A 13,618-nucleotide genomic window follows, 5' to 3' on the forward strand; every position below is an offset into this window, starting at 1 on the left:
CACTTTGCCACTTTATGTCAAAGAAATTAAATTCATCAGCAAGCAAAATCATGTAGACGTCACTAGAATAAATTAAGGATGATATTATTGAAGAATGAATCAAAAGAAATACACCACCGCTTTTATGAGGCCTGTCCTTCCGATGAGCCATATAATTTTTCGGAAACCCTACGCTCTCAGCGATGTCGGGTCTCAACCACAACTCATTTCCAAACACAATGACAGTTTTACCGATTCGATAACTCAAGACATTTGATCGGCTTTATATACAATACTTCTACAGTTTACTGCAACGGCGATTAGTTCGTGTGGAATGCATCGCTCCGGCTTAACGAGGCATCTGTATTTCGGAACTGGAATAACCTCTTCTGTTTCCCCATTCCATGTGAAATCCTTACCGTGTATGATGTTTCTATCAAAATTCAGCCTCACCTGGTTTGCACTATATATGTTTTATTATTATTTTGCGTCTTCCCACAGCCACTTGCGCGTGATTAGAGTCTCGAAAAAAGAGTCCCGATAGGCGCTTTAAGGCAATCTCTTGATGTGTTTGGCATTTGACAAAACTTATTCTTTTTGCTTATACGTGGAAAAGTTGATTATGATTGAACGTTTATATTTTTTTATTGAAGCGGCCAATGCGGTGTGCCCTCCGCAGAGTTTTTATTTTGATTTCCAACTTCTTTTTACACATGTGTTTAACAATGTTCTCCGATTCATGAGTAGTTTTGGAAGTTTCAGAAGTTTCGATCTTTTATTTCCTAAAAAACAAAGAAAACTTACTTTTGACTTTGACTTCTGTTTTAAAGGTCGAAGTTATTTTTGTGTTACTCGTGAACTTTTTCAGTAAGGTGCCGAATTCGTTTTACTTTGTGTGATGCTAACTGTTAAACTTCCTCGCTCTGGCCCTTGGTTGTGTTAAGTTTGTCGTTTATTTCTTTCACCATAGTTCCGTTCTTGGCGAATCTGAGGTCAATGCTGCGTTAATTCTGCATTATGCTCGTTTGATAATTTTGGAGGGACCTTAGTTGGCCTCATTTCGGCTTCTGTAAGAGGACCAGGGTTTAGATCTATGTCACAAGAAAGGAACATCAAAATAATAAATACAAAACAGGGTTTGCGAAAAAAAAAACGAAACGTCTTTGAGATAACATTAGACGCGTCCGCCCAGGGAAAATGTCACCAACACTTGCAGAAATAGAAGCAGCCGGCGGTGTACACAAACGTTTACGCTCTTGGGTAGGAAAGTATAAACTAACCCGCAGGCGTTAAGAGCAGCGTTAGCTGCATGACCGTGAGGTTTCCGGCTCCGAACCCAACAAAACCAAAGTCCCGAATCCAAAACCAAAAGGCCCTATGTAATCTTATTTGCGACCACGTGGTTTATGTTGCTTCGAAGCGATTGGCGGACCAGTACCGATGTCCGACAAGTTTTCGCAGCAGTTGTTAGCAGAGATGACTTGCTCTCCGTTGATAACGTGGTTTGTTTGCGCGTGCATTCGCGATGACCTGGAAGATGGCCGGGCCGAATCAGCAAAAGCTGGTTCCGCAGTTGCCAGATCGAACAGTACGTCTGATCCTGGCACGGTCCTACAGCGTTAAGAGCAGCGTTATAACGCTTCTCTTAACGCCACATGTCGGACGGTGTGCCGGCTCCGAATTATTGACCTCTTACAGGTCACGTTAAACGAAGAGAAGTTTGGCACCAATAAAAATGCCGAGTATTCAAAAGCCTGATGAATGTACGGGTATGGCTGAATCGTATGTATTGGGTGTTTTCTTGCCCCGCCTGGACTTGGCACCTTGTTTGGTGCAGCGAGGTGCGAGAGGCTAGACGAAGAGGCTTTTCAGGTATCACTCTTTTTTAGTTTATAATAGTTTGACATAGTTGAAATGGCAGTACAGAAATAGGTTAAGGGTGCACGAGAAGGGGTCTGTGTAAAGCAAGAGGTTTAAATTCAAAACCGCGACGCGCCTCTTTTTTCCTTCGTCGAGCGCACCCAAGTAACTAGGACGGCTTCATTCGAAGTACACAGGGTAAAAATATTATCTTTTTTTGAAACTTTTGGCTTTCTCAATGTTTGAGAGTTCAGGCTTGATTTCGTTTCAACACATGACGCTGGGTATTATCTCGCTATGTGATGAGCATTCTTCGATAAACAAAAATTTCGGCCAGCAGTTTTGATATTCGAAGTGTCAAATTACTCCAAACCTGAAATATTAGGAAACCAAGAAAAACAAAAGTCCAATCGAATATATGGAGCAATCAGTTCAATATGAATTCCAAGGTCGATTATTGGCACTCCGCTTAGTAATATTCACGTAAGGAAAAATTAGAATGAATTGATTGTTTTCATTGGTGCTTAGTTGACAATTTAACTGAAATGAAATTATAGCAATAATAATATATTACTTCTACTAAATGTTCATCTAAAGAGGCAAAGACAGCATCTTCCTTGAATGTGCAACTTCAATGGTAAACTGAAAACATATTTCCACACCCTAAAAAAAAACATTTGTTAATTTTCTTTCATCCACCCGAGAAAAACAGGCCGGTTTACGGATGCCCAGGTTGCGGGTTAAAATAACGGCCGAGGTGCCCAAAATCTGACACACGCTACTTGCAGAGAAGGCGCCGTATAGCTGAGATTTCGGTTGCACGTCAAAAGATATCCATTACTCAGGGGGTTTAAATTAATCCCCCGACTTGTGCAGGGGAATGACGAATGCCCTCGTTGGTTTCGGACGAAAAAAACCCAAAATTAAATTTTCCTTCCAGCGGAAGGCGGAGACAAACTCACAGGTATGAATAAAAAGATCTAAGCTATTCAAAAATAAAAAAAAATACGATCACATAAAAAAAATGAAAGTACGACGTACGTCGTAGTTTTTTTATGTGTAGGTTCGTTCATTCTAGTTTCGCACGTAAGAACCTACAGTGAGTACGTGAACTACATGATCATTGTTGCTGCACGAACGAATCTTTTTGTCTAATCATGATTTCTCCTTCGTCAATAGCCGGGAGCCTTGTATTGTTCGCCATGATTTCTTGTCGCCATATTCTCCTGGAAAGCTAATTCAAAGACATTAAAGTGATTCACAATAATATATTTATTTTGGCAAGCATGGCTATATCTTTCTATAGTGTAATGTATATTCTAAAGACGTTGTATCTGCATTTTATTATGAATATAATCAAAATAAAGGTGAACTGTTTTTAAAACAAATATCTCTTTGATTAGAATATTCTAATCTTTGAGGACATTCCAGAAATTGAGAATTTTCAAGCTGCACAAAGCAATCTGATAATCACAAAATGCGAGGTACCTAAAACGTATAAACACATCTATGCCCACGAATGCGTTTGTTCGCAACAAGCATTCATAATAAATTAAAAAAAAGCGTAGTAAAAAAATTAACCTTCTATTTCCTGCACACATACTGATACCCGACTACATTAAATAAACGAACGGTTCAGCAATAAGACACAGCCGATCGTAAAATAATTAGGCAATGCATCCCCCTTTCCGATAGAATCAATACACGCAGGAATATCAAGCCGCACCCCAATATAATCGGAAACGACCAATGCTATTGAAAATCGTGCCGTTATGTTAGTGTGCGTTCCCTATGCAGGGTAATGGCCCTAATGACCGCCGAATAAAAATAGCAAAAAGTCGGCCTCCTGATAATTGTTTCTTTCCTTGGCAATCGATAATGCATTGGTGTTAATGCATGCGCTGGACAAGCTCGTTACGGCTAAAGCAGGGGGCGGTCAACACGTGAAAATAGGCGTCAAGCGTATGAGAAAATGTATCTCGTTTAGGGGAACATCTTAGCGCTGGGCTGATTAATAGTTCGCGTGTTAATTGGGCGAACATGTCCAAAGATGGCGCTAATCAGAGGGTAAAAAATTTGCTAAAATAACGAGGGTAAATTAGGCGTATTATCGTCATTATACTTTTTTTTGCCGTCACTATCTTCGTGAATTTTGTGGCAAAACATGTGAATTCAAACTTATTCTATGCTATAACATAGGTTTGATAACAACGGATTGAATGTAGACGCACATATGAGGGTACATCTACTGCACGGGACTGTCGCCGCTTTGGGTAGGGTACCTACCTGCCAAGCAGTATGAAAAATGCATTTGATATTGTCTTTTTTGTTCAAATTTGGTTTGTGTAATAAAACAAAACTTAGATAAAAAAAGTAAGCCTTTGTAGTTGAAAAAACAATAACCTGAGTTTTTCAAATTATGTACAAACTTTGATTGCCCTCGAAAATCGTTGAAATTTTCTTCAACAGCTTATAGTATTCAATAGCCCTGAAATGTTAATTGAATTAAGCTTGGAAGTTAGTGTGACACCTAATAGAGAAATCAATCTATTACACGCTGAATGTGCATATAAATTTATTTTAGATAACAAAATGTGTACTCTCGCGTAATGTAGCGAACCTCCCCAGCCAGTGAAATTAACTTCGCGAGAACGTCCCGTCATAATGCAGAATGTTTCCTCCAAACGCCCGTCCGTTCTTTAGTTTTAAAATTTCTGCGACATGCGGGCTCAACTTTATATAATGCATTTCTTCTCGTATTCTAGGTTTTATTTTTAGGAGAATGGCCTAAATCGTTGGCAGCATATGCATATTAAAAACAAATACAGTGTACTTGAATTGAAATGCATAAACAACAATGTTATAATCGGAAATTTTATATTATTTCTAAGCTTTAATAAATACTTAAAAAAAGCCATATGTTTAGGGTATTGAATGCCTTCAGCACACATTTCGCGCGTTCACTTATTCACAAGATTGTATTGAAGAAACTCGGGTTAACCTTTCAAAAAATATCCTCCGAATTTTCGTCATGTCATCGAAAGACTAACTTTTGCTTTATTTTATCAAACAGAGAGTGCATACGTACAATATAATTCAAATTTTAATTATTTTAGCACTTAACTTGGATCTGTCGTGTTTGTCAACAATTTTTTTTTTTTTTTTTTTGGCATGCACGGGGCAGGTTTCTTTTCGCTGCGGACGGGCAGATCTGTTACTTCAAGCACTCTTCACCTTAGAGGACGTAATACTGCGGGGAAGCAAATTTCGCCAATTTCCACTTTACATGTAAGGAGAATTGCAAACGGACAACATTCTAGTTTCTTAGATTTAACAGGTGTACATCCTTTGTCACAGTTATGTCGTAGTATACCAACTTGGTTCCAATTACCTTAAGAACTATATTTTATTCCCTGAGCCGCTTTCTGCAAACCCGTTGTCAAAAAACGGCGAATATCCTCGAGCTGAAAGAGTTTTATTATACAATGTTCGCACTTACTTTTGCAATAATGTTGACTCGTTCATGAGCCTAAATTGTGAGCACTGCAGAAGCAAGTTTATGAGGTTCGGAAAATAATTAAATTACTCTATTTAGAGGCGCCAGCGTCTCGAGTCTTCCACTACACAATAATACATTTCGAAAACTAGCGAAGATATTACCTTTCACCTAATACATTATTCTTCCTTAACTCAGTACTGTGTTAGTTCCTCTTTATTTTGTTAAATTGTAGTTTCACCCTTTTGTCGTGTTATATTATAACCGCTACCAGTTTGCTTACGTAGCTACTATTTTCTCAGTATGAGGGTATCTGAGCCAGAAATTGTTGGAAACTATGAAAAAAAAAAATGGTGACTCCACAGGATTATATTTTTTAATACTCGGGTCGCCTTCCTCATACGTATCAAACTAAACAACGAAATGGCGCTATACTTTAAATTTTAATTATTCATGCATATTTTTCAATAATGCTTTGCAATAAATCTGCACTTCTTCACTGGACCAATAGCTATCCGCTTGTTTTCTAAATCTATAACAAGAACACTAGTTGTTTTGTTTTGAAACAAGCGCCTTTACATTCTTGTTGAGCATTTACTCTAATCAAATTTTTTTATCACGCCATGGCTCTATTCTATATTTAATGTCAACAACATGACTCTCGATACGAGTTTAATACTGGAAGGGTTTTCCAGATGAAACTTCAAACATGGGGTCGACGAAACGCGGCAGGTGAATATATCAGTGATATAGTTAAAGGGCCAATTCTGTCAAAAAATAAAACCAAACAAAAAATCACTCGTATTGCTTTAGTGACACGAAACGTGACTACAGCCGAAAAATCATGTCAACGTAAAAACGTGTACTGCACTAAAAACAATTTTGAAGATGCGACACGTTGTTCTTTAGCGTGCGGCAGACGGGTTAGATTCTAGGCAAGGAACACTGGCGCCACACCCTTAAGAAGTCACATTGCGGTAGAGCTCTGGTTGATTAATTGTACCGCGTACAGTGGCACCCTTGTGACGTCACGTCCAGGCGGTAAGGCCGATGATCAGTGTTGCCACCCCTCTAGCGGATAGTTTCGGTTTTGCCGTAGACGTCCGAAACCAAACTTTGAGCCGTGATATTTATTAAATTACCCACAATATAAACAATTTCAATATCTTGTAATACAGGAACACTGCTTTAGATAAAAACAGTCGTCATCCCCCCCCCCCCCCAAAAAAAAAAAAAATGTATCAACCAGAGTTGCCTTTTAAGCAAACACGAATAAGCATTGAAAAAGATAGACGCATAGCGTAATCCCGAAATAAAAAAGGGAAACGCTGGAGGTGCCCAAGGCATGGCATATACCAACTAAAGGACGCAGTTTATATCACAAGCCGATAGTTAATATTTTTTGTAAATTCTCTAACAAAAAAAAACAAGAAAAAAAAAAACGGAGCAGCAACGACAAAACTAAATTGATTTCTTCCGGGAACACGCAGCCTGTCAAAAGAGCGACCAAATTACAACGCACTTCTAAATAACGAACGTCTTACGGTTCCGTGAAGGCCCAAAAGTACGAAAAACGGGCAAGAAACCGTCGAGACGGATGTAACGGGCCTCAGAGGCACAAGGAAAGCGGGGAACATAAAAGGTGCACAAGAAAACAGCAAGGCGCTAACCGGCGATAAAGAAGCCAAGCTGTGCTGAGCCCTCGTGGCCCACGGTCCGTAGGGCGGCGACTTAATGCGGTCGGCCTACTGAGAGCCATGAAAGTCGCGGTTCCATTGGAATTTATGTGGCACGGCGTACATTTTGTTCCCATAAACGTCGCCCGGTCCCTTCGCTTCTCCCTGCTCAATCTTACTTCTACTTTTTTTTTTCTTTTTTTTTTCTGACGTCATTGTCGGTGTGTGGATTTCTTGTCGCGTCTCTGAAGCGGCCGTCAGCCAACCACGTCAGTCAGGTTGCACGCGCTGTTGAACTTGCCCGTGAGAATTGAACTGATAATTTCGTCACAGCTTGTCATCATCAAGGTTCCTATTTGCGATGAGCAATATTTTTCACACAAAATGTGCCTGCGTCCAGGCTTTCTAAAGAAAAATTACCACCAAACTTTGTAGCAATGAAGTTTAAAACGTGAACTTCGGTAAATATGTGACGCGCTGAATTCAATGGGAGGTTTTGACCCGCTAAATCTAGCGAGAATATTGAATTGATTCATACTTCTGCACGTATTCATATGAGCCTCCTATGTTTAGCGTGGAGAAGTTCCCCCACTAATTTTAGCGGAACCGACGTCCGGGAAATGTAACTGAATTTAGCATTTTTTTTTTTTTTTAGATTGAGAAATTCTGCAATAAAAGGGAAACCCAGGTCGAGGGTAATCCTACGCACCTGCACACACTCTGACTCCCAACTTTATCTGTTGGAATGATACATGAATCCTACTTTGCGTGTTGCATTGTAGATCTATATTTCTCGAAGTATCACGTCTAATACAAGAAGGGTGAATAAAGCGGATTGCACACATTTGTTCCGTTCTATGTAAACTTTCTGGATCGTACAATGTGGGGTTGTACAAACTCTTATGGGAATCACATCTAAATGATGCCAGTTTGTCACTCGTATAGCGTGGCTATTTTTTTTTTCGTCTTCGGTATATGCAATTATAAATCAGGGACATATTGCTCCGTAGAAACTGGCAACGTAAAATTGCATCGTTCAAACAAGCTGTCCTAGTCAAACTAATCGTTGTTAACTCATTCCATCGTAATCACCAGAAGTTGCGACAAATGTGCTAGGATGTGAGAGAGCGACACGTAGACTATCGCATCCTCAGTTAGCAATATTAAAACCTCAGGTGAGGTCGTGGCTCCGAAGACTTTATCCCCTATCTAGCGGTATAAAGCTAAGTTATCATGGAGGCTATTTAGTGAACGCGTAGTATTTCAGTGGCTTATTATTTTAGTCCTTACTCCCTTTTTGTTCAGAAAAATATTGTTAAATCAGTATCAATAGTAGTATAGTGACTGTTGAACTCAAATAAAAAGATGAAAGCCCTTTACCACTCCCTCCAACGCCGAATTAGAGCGCAGCTCTTGAGGAGGAGGATGGAAGGGTATTGAGGGGAGGGTGTACCCCTCCTCCCTCGTCCTCATCTCGTCATCCTGCCTGCTAATCCTCCTCCCCCTTCACCCCCCTTGGCCCCCGTGAGGTCCCGTTCCCCCCGAGGCCACGTGAACCCCCCCGGTGTCACGTGACCCCCCTAAGGTCACGTGAACTCAGGGGGGTCAGGTGACCTCGGTGATTGGGGGGGAGGGGTCACGTGACCTCACGGTTACGCCGACGCCGACGGCGACACCGCTCGAGCAGGGAACGGGCGACTAAGAGCTGCGCTCTTAAATTGTCCATCATTACTTTCCCTTGAAAGTATCATCAAACTCCCATTAACGGATCGCTGAACTAGCCGATTTGTTGGATCACCCCGCGCTCGACTTTGCTTTTAGTCGCGGAACGCCTGTATATTCGAAAAAAGCAGCATGAACACTGTGGGAAGCATTCAAGCAGGCATTGGCGACAAAAACTGAACAGCCCCTGAAGCCTTGACTATGCTTGAGCTTTCTTCTGATAGATATTATGGCAGGCCTTTTTCGCCATGCGCTCGCTTGGGAATTTTCGTGTATTTCGCGACGGTATCACTTCGTTTCAGGGTATGGCGAGATCGCGTAATTTCACGTGGCTCCTAAATTTGTCAACCCTGCCTTAGAAAAAAAGGCAGAAGAATGCATGCATAGCTTGAACGAGGTTGCTTTACAGACCTTTTTATCTGGGCCATGGGTCAGCATCTACCGCGCAGAGAAAAGGGCCCCGAAATTGCAACGAATTACGTAACAGGAGCCGGCATGTCAAGTTGTCGTATATCGCAATCCTTGCAGTTGATCATAGAAGCTCATGCAAAAAAGTACGAGCAAACACGAGTGTCGCTGTCGTCACGGCGTTAAACACCTGACTGCCTATTTTTCCGTGAATTTTCCAGCTGAAGAGCGACCCGCGGCAGACCAGGCGTCTGCCACATCCACGACCGCCGCCCTGACGCCGCCAGGATCGCGACCGGCGACAGAAGGACGATTCTATGACGTCAGCGAGCAGAAGCTGTGAGTCCCCTCTTTTGGACGTAGTAAACACACCAGTCGGAGACGCCTTCAAGGCATGCGTGTGGCATTATTCGTCCACGCGGTAACGAAGACTAAAACTATATTTAAAAAAAAAGTTAAAGTAGACAAATGAAATGGGCATTTCCAGTTTTAATGTCCTATCAAAACAAGACAAAAGCTTTTCTTGTAGCTTTTATGACTTTGTTGTTTTCTTTTACAAATTTAGATTCACCAGTGTAATTTTACCAGCTTAGAGTCAGCGAGCAACCGTGAAGGAACGTAAAAACGCACAAACGACACGTCACCAAGAAGTATTTAGTTCTGCTCGTTACAAGCCCTGTCCAAACTTTAGAACAAGAAACCTATTTAAAGTCACTGAAAACTTGAGTACCGCGAATAATTACAAGCATTGATCACTTTATTATTGCTCGATATACACAAAGATGGTTGCTTGTACCGATAAGAGTGAGGAAAAGGGAATCGGAGGCCTGAACCAAAAATGCCGCGCCCTTTGTTTCTTGCTGACGTAAGGCAAGGTATACTTTCTCCAAAGGGGATGATGTGTAAATGAAAGATTGCTTGAGCATGCTAGGTCTCTGTGGTCGACAGCTGGGGGGAATTTGCCGCTTTATTGTGCAGATTCTGGATGCCACCCCGACTTCCAGCACGACACAATAGCTGGAAGGGGTTGGGAGAGATAGATGATTAGGTAAATTTCGCAGGCCTTCAAGATAAAAAAAAGCCACTGGGTATTGTTTAAGGCAAACATCTGTATATAGCAAAAAGATATGTAATCTGGACACGTTCTGAATAGGCCGTGATGGTGTGGAATGCTGCTGTTTACTGCAACGTTCATGTTCAATAAGCACTTAAGTTGAGAGAACGCGCGTGCCCTGTGCACCCATCCTACATCGTTTTTGTTTCTTGTGTGATGTGTCGAATCTCCCAAGATATTCTTAGCACTAAAACTAGTCTAAGGATTAAAACGAAATAATTGCGGTACGTTTAAAGCGTCACTCGCGCACGTCAAGGAAATTGAAAATGCAGTATAGACCACTTTCGCAACACTGCCCTCTGTTGGCAGCTGTGGGATCCCTGCAGAATGGTGGACTAAAATCCCAACGTCACGGCACATTTTATGCGTTTGGTTGGAGTACAAAAAACACACACACACACACAAATTTATGAGTGCAGTGACGTTGCACTTTTTGCGCTGTTTGATTGGCTCGTCAGCTCCTATCGTTGTCAGCGCTCAGACATTCGATATATTATGGAATGACTTGCACGTTCCACTTTGGCATTTGTTCGGCCATTGTGCAGGGGTTCCGACCTTCTAATAACAGTAACGCGAATTTTCAAAGGGGTCTAAAACGAAAGGCCTGGTTATAGCACTGCTAACAGTCCAGATTATAGAATATATACTAAATAAGCTTCGTTACGTTATATAGTGGTTTTCTTTATATATGTATCAGAAAATACAACGAAATAAAAAAAAAATGCGCAAGACTTAAGAGACGTTGTCAAACCTGCTTTTTTTGACAACCCTTCTATGTCAGCTCCACTGGATCACATCAAGTAGATGTAGAGAGAAAGTATAAAAATAAAATATTTCTTTAACGCATTTTTTAATGTCAGAGGTGAATTATCTATTTTGGGCGGTAATCTAAGTAGCTGAAGGCAGGCTGAACAATTTTTAGTTTGCTAGCTATTTTCGTGGAATCCTACATGAATATCAATTTCGATAGAAAAGGATTGCGAAGTATATTCGAGAAGAGAAGGGGGGGGGGGGGGGGGGGAATGTTATTCTCGGTGGTATTACCTACGGTACGCTGCTCATCGACGGGAGGTTAAGTAACCGACTGTAGACTCGAGGACTTTAGGCGCGCCAAAGCTCGACTAAATCCGACCAGTTTTGCATTTGGACGAATGAAATAACAGCACAAAAGCGTTTGTTCAACCGTCTTTCATACTATTATTTTGCGGCCCTATTTTTTTGCTGTTGTTGTTGTTTTCCACGTGGAACTGATACGATCCTAAACAAATATAAGTCTCAACAGAGTTACTCTATACAAGACGATAGAAAAATAGTCTTCTTCAGGTGCCACGATGGCTGTCAGCGTTGCGATTTAGAAACTTTCTATATTAAAAATCTGATCTGCTTGTGCCTAAAAAATTATACCATATTGTGTTATAAACGCAATGAAATTACTGACCAAAGTACAACGCGCCCAATAAAAAAAAATATCGGCCGGTGTAATATTTGACATGTAGAATATCTTTAGAAGTGTGTGAGAATGAAACAAAATTGATATGTAAAATTTTTAGAGTCTATGGTTCTTATGTTACCTATTTTTATCAGCAAACATTGTTAATAAGAACAAAGTGCTAGGCCTTTGTTAAGTCATCTTGATGTTACCGTGTTTCTTTCATATAATAACAAAAACACACTACACTACATAAACCTGGACCTATGAGCCAACAAAGCTTCATAACATTTCCCACATGAAATATGAAACTATCATATATTTATTGTGCCTAACACTATGCTATTTTTTTCAATGAAGTGGTTTACAAAGTTTCGCACAAAAACGGTATCAATTACGCGCCCTATTTTTATTTTATTAATATCTGTGAATATTAGCACTGAAAATAAGAGTTTTGAAAGTGCTGAATGTGCCTTAAAAACGAATTTTCGATTGTATATTCCACCTATTCGTCATAGAGATCCTACACTAGTAAATATATTAAACTTGAACAATGCATTCTGCATAATTATTTTGTGTTGTAGAGTTAATTTGTATTGAATACAATTTACAATATATGCCTTAAGAACTATACCTTCCCAGGCACCAAAGAGTTTGTCACAAAATACGACTTTAGTCTGGGAATTTAGCAGCTTAATAAATCAAAGAAGTCAAGGTTGAGACAAAGTTGACCTCGTTTGGAGCGAGTTTAGGTCTCTTGGCTATAAGTTGCCAAACAAGTGAAAACGTTATATTTAACGGCTTGTAGTTTGGCTTTCATCTGGTATTTTTCGACCTACACCACCAGTTAAGTTTTATTTCAAGGTATCCAGTTTTATGTTGCAACCTGGGGGCTAAATTGCCAAACAAATGACCGATTTAGGATTCGCTGAAGGTTTTTCGGTTTTTACGTGTTACGTGACATCTTTGGCTGAACTCTGTCACTCTGGCAATTATGTGACGAGCCACACAATGGGCGCTAAGAGTATTCTGTCACTGAGTAACTCCTTGGAAAAAATGGTGTTATGGTACGTTTACACCTGAGAAGAAATTCGCTGCCGCAGGAGCAGATTGGCTCCCGGCGGCGGCGGCGACGAGCGGGCTGTGTTTACATCTGTTTCCTGCGAGCGGCGGCGGCGGAGTCGGCTGCGGCATCTGTTCTCGTAACATCCCGTCAAATATGACGAGAAGGCGCGAGAGTTCCTACCCCGGCTGTCTCTCCCGGGCGTGCCTGCTTCCGGAAGGTCGCGTATTCGTGACGTAGGCAGCGTCACGCTGCGCAAGAATGTCACTTCCGGTCAGCGAAACGCCTCGTTCGGCGGCAGAAATAGGTCCTGGACCTAAACGGCTCGCCGCCGCGTTTTCCGCCCAGCGTTTCGCCCCAGCGGCAAAAGCTGGGCGGATTCGCGAGCGGATTTGCAACTGTAATCCTACCACTAGGCAGAAGTTAGGCCTTAGGATTGCCAAGCTTGTATTAAGATAAGATATGATCTGTTGTGCCATCAGGATAGCAAACATGTTTTCTTCTTCGTCTCTTGGGATAACGTTTTATCAAAAAGGAAGCTTCAGATTTGGTGGCAGTATAAACTTATGCCTATAGGGTAAGAGACTGGTGTCACACAATTTGAAATGCGGTCTCCCTGATGATGTTCAGCATATTTGATAAAAGTTGTGTTTGTTAAAAGCCGGTTGATGGACATTTCTGAATAAAATAGCGCAACGGGACAAATACACAGTAAAGACGAAGGAACTCAAGTAGCGCTGCCTACTATAACGTGGTTAGTTTCTCCGTGTGTCGCTATGGTGTTTATGGCCCGAAAGGTCAGCATGCTGTCTGTATGATGAACATGATAAATTCAATTTTACATTTGATTTCCTAATTTTTTCGAAGATAC

This window comes from Ixodes scapularis, unplaced genomic scaffold, assembly GCF_016920785.2.
Source record: "Ixodes scapularis isolate PalLabHiFi unplaced genomic scaffold, ASM1692078v2 PGA_scaffold0__279_contigs__length_252992795, whole genome shotgun sequence".
In the NCBI taxonomy this organism is placed as follows: domain Eukaryota; kingdom Metazoa; phylum Arthropoda; class Arachnida; order Ixodida; family Ixodidae; genus Ixodes; species Ixodes scapularis.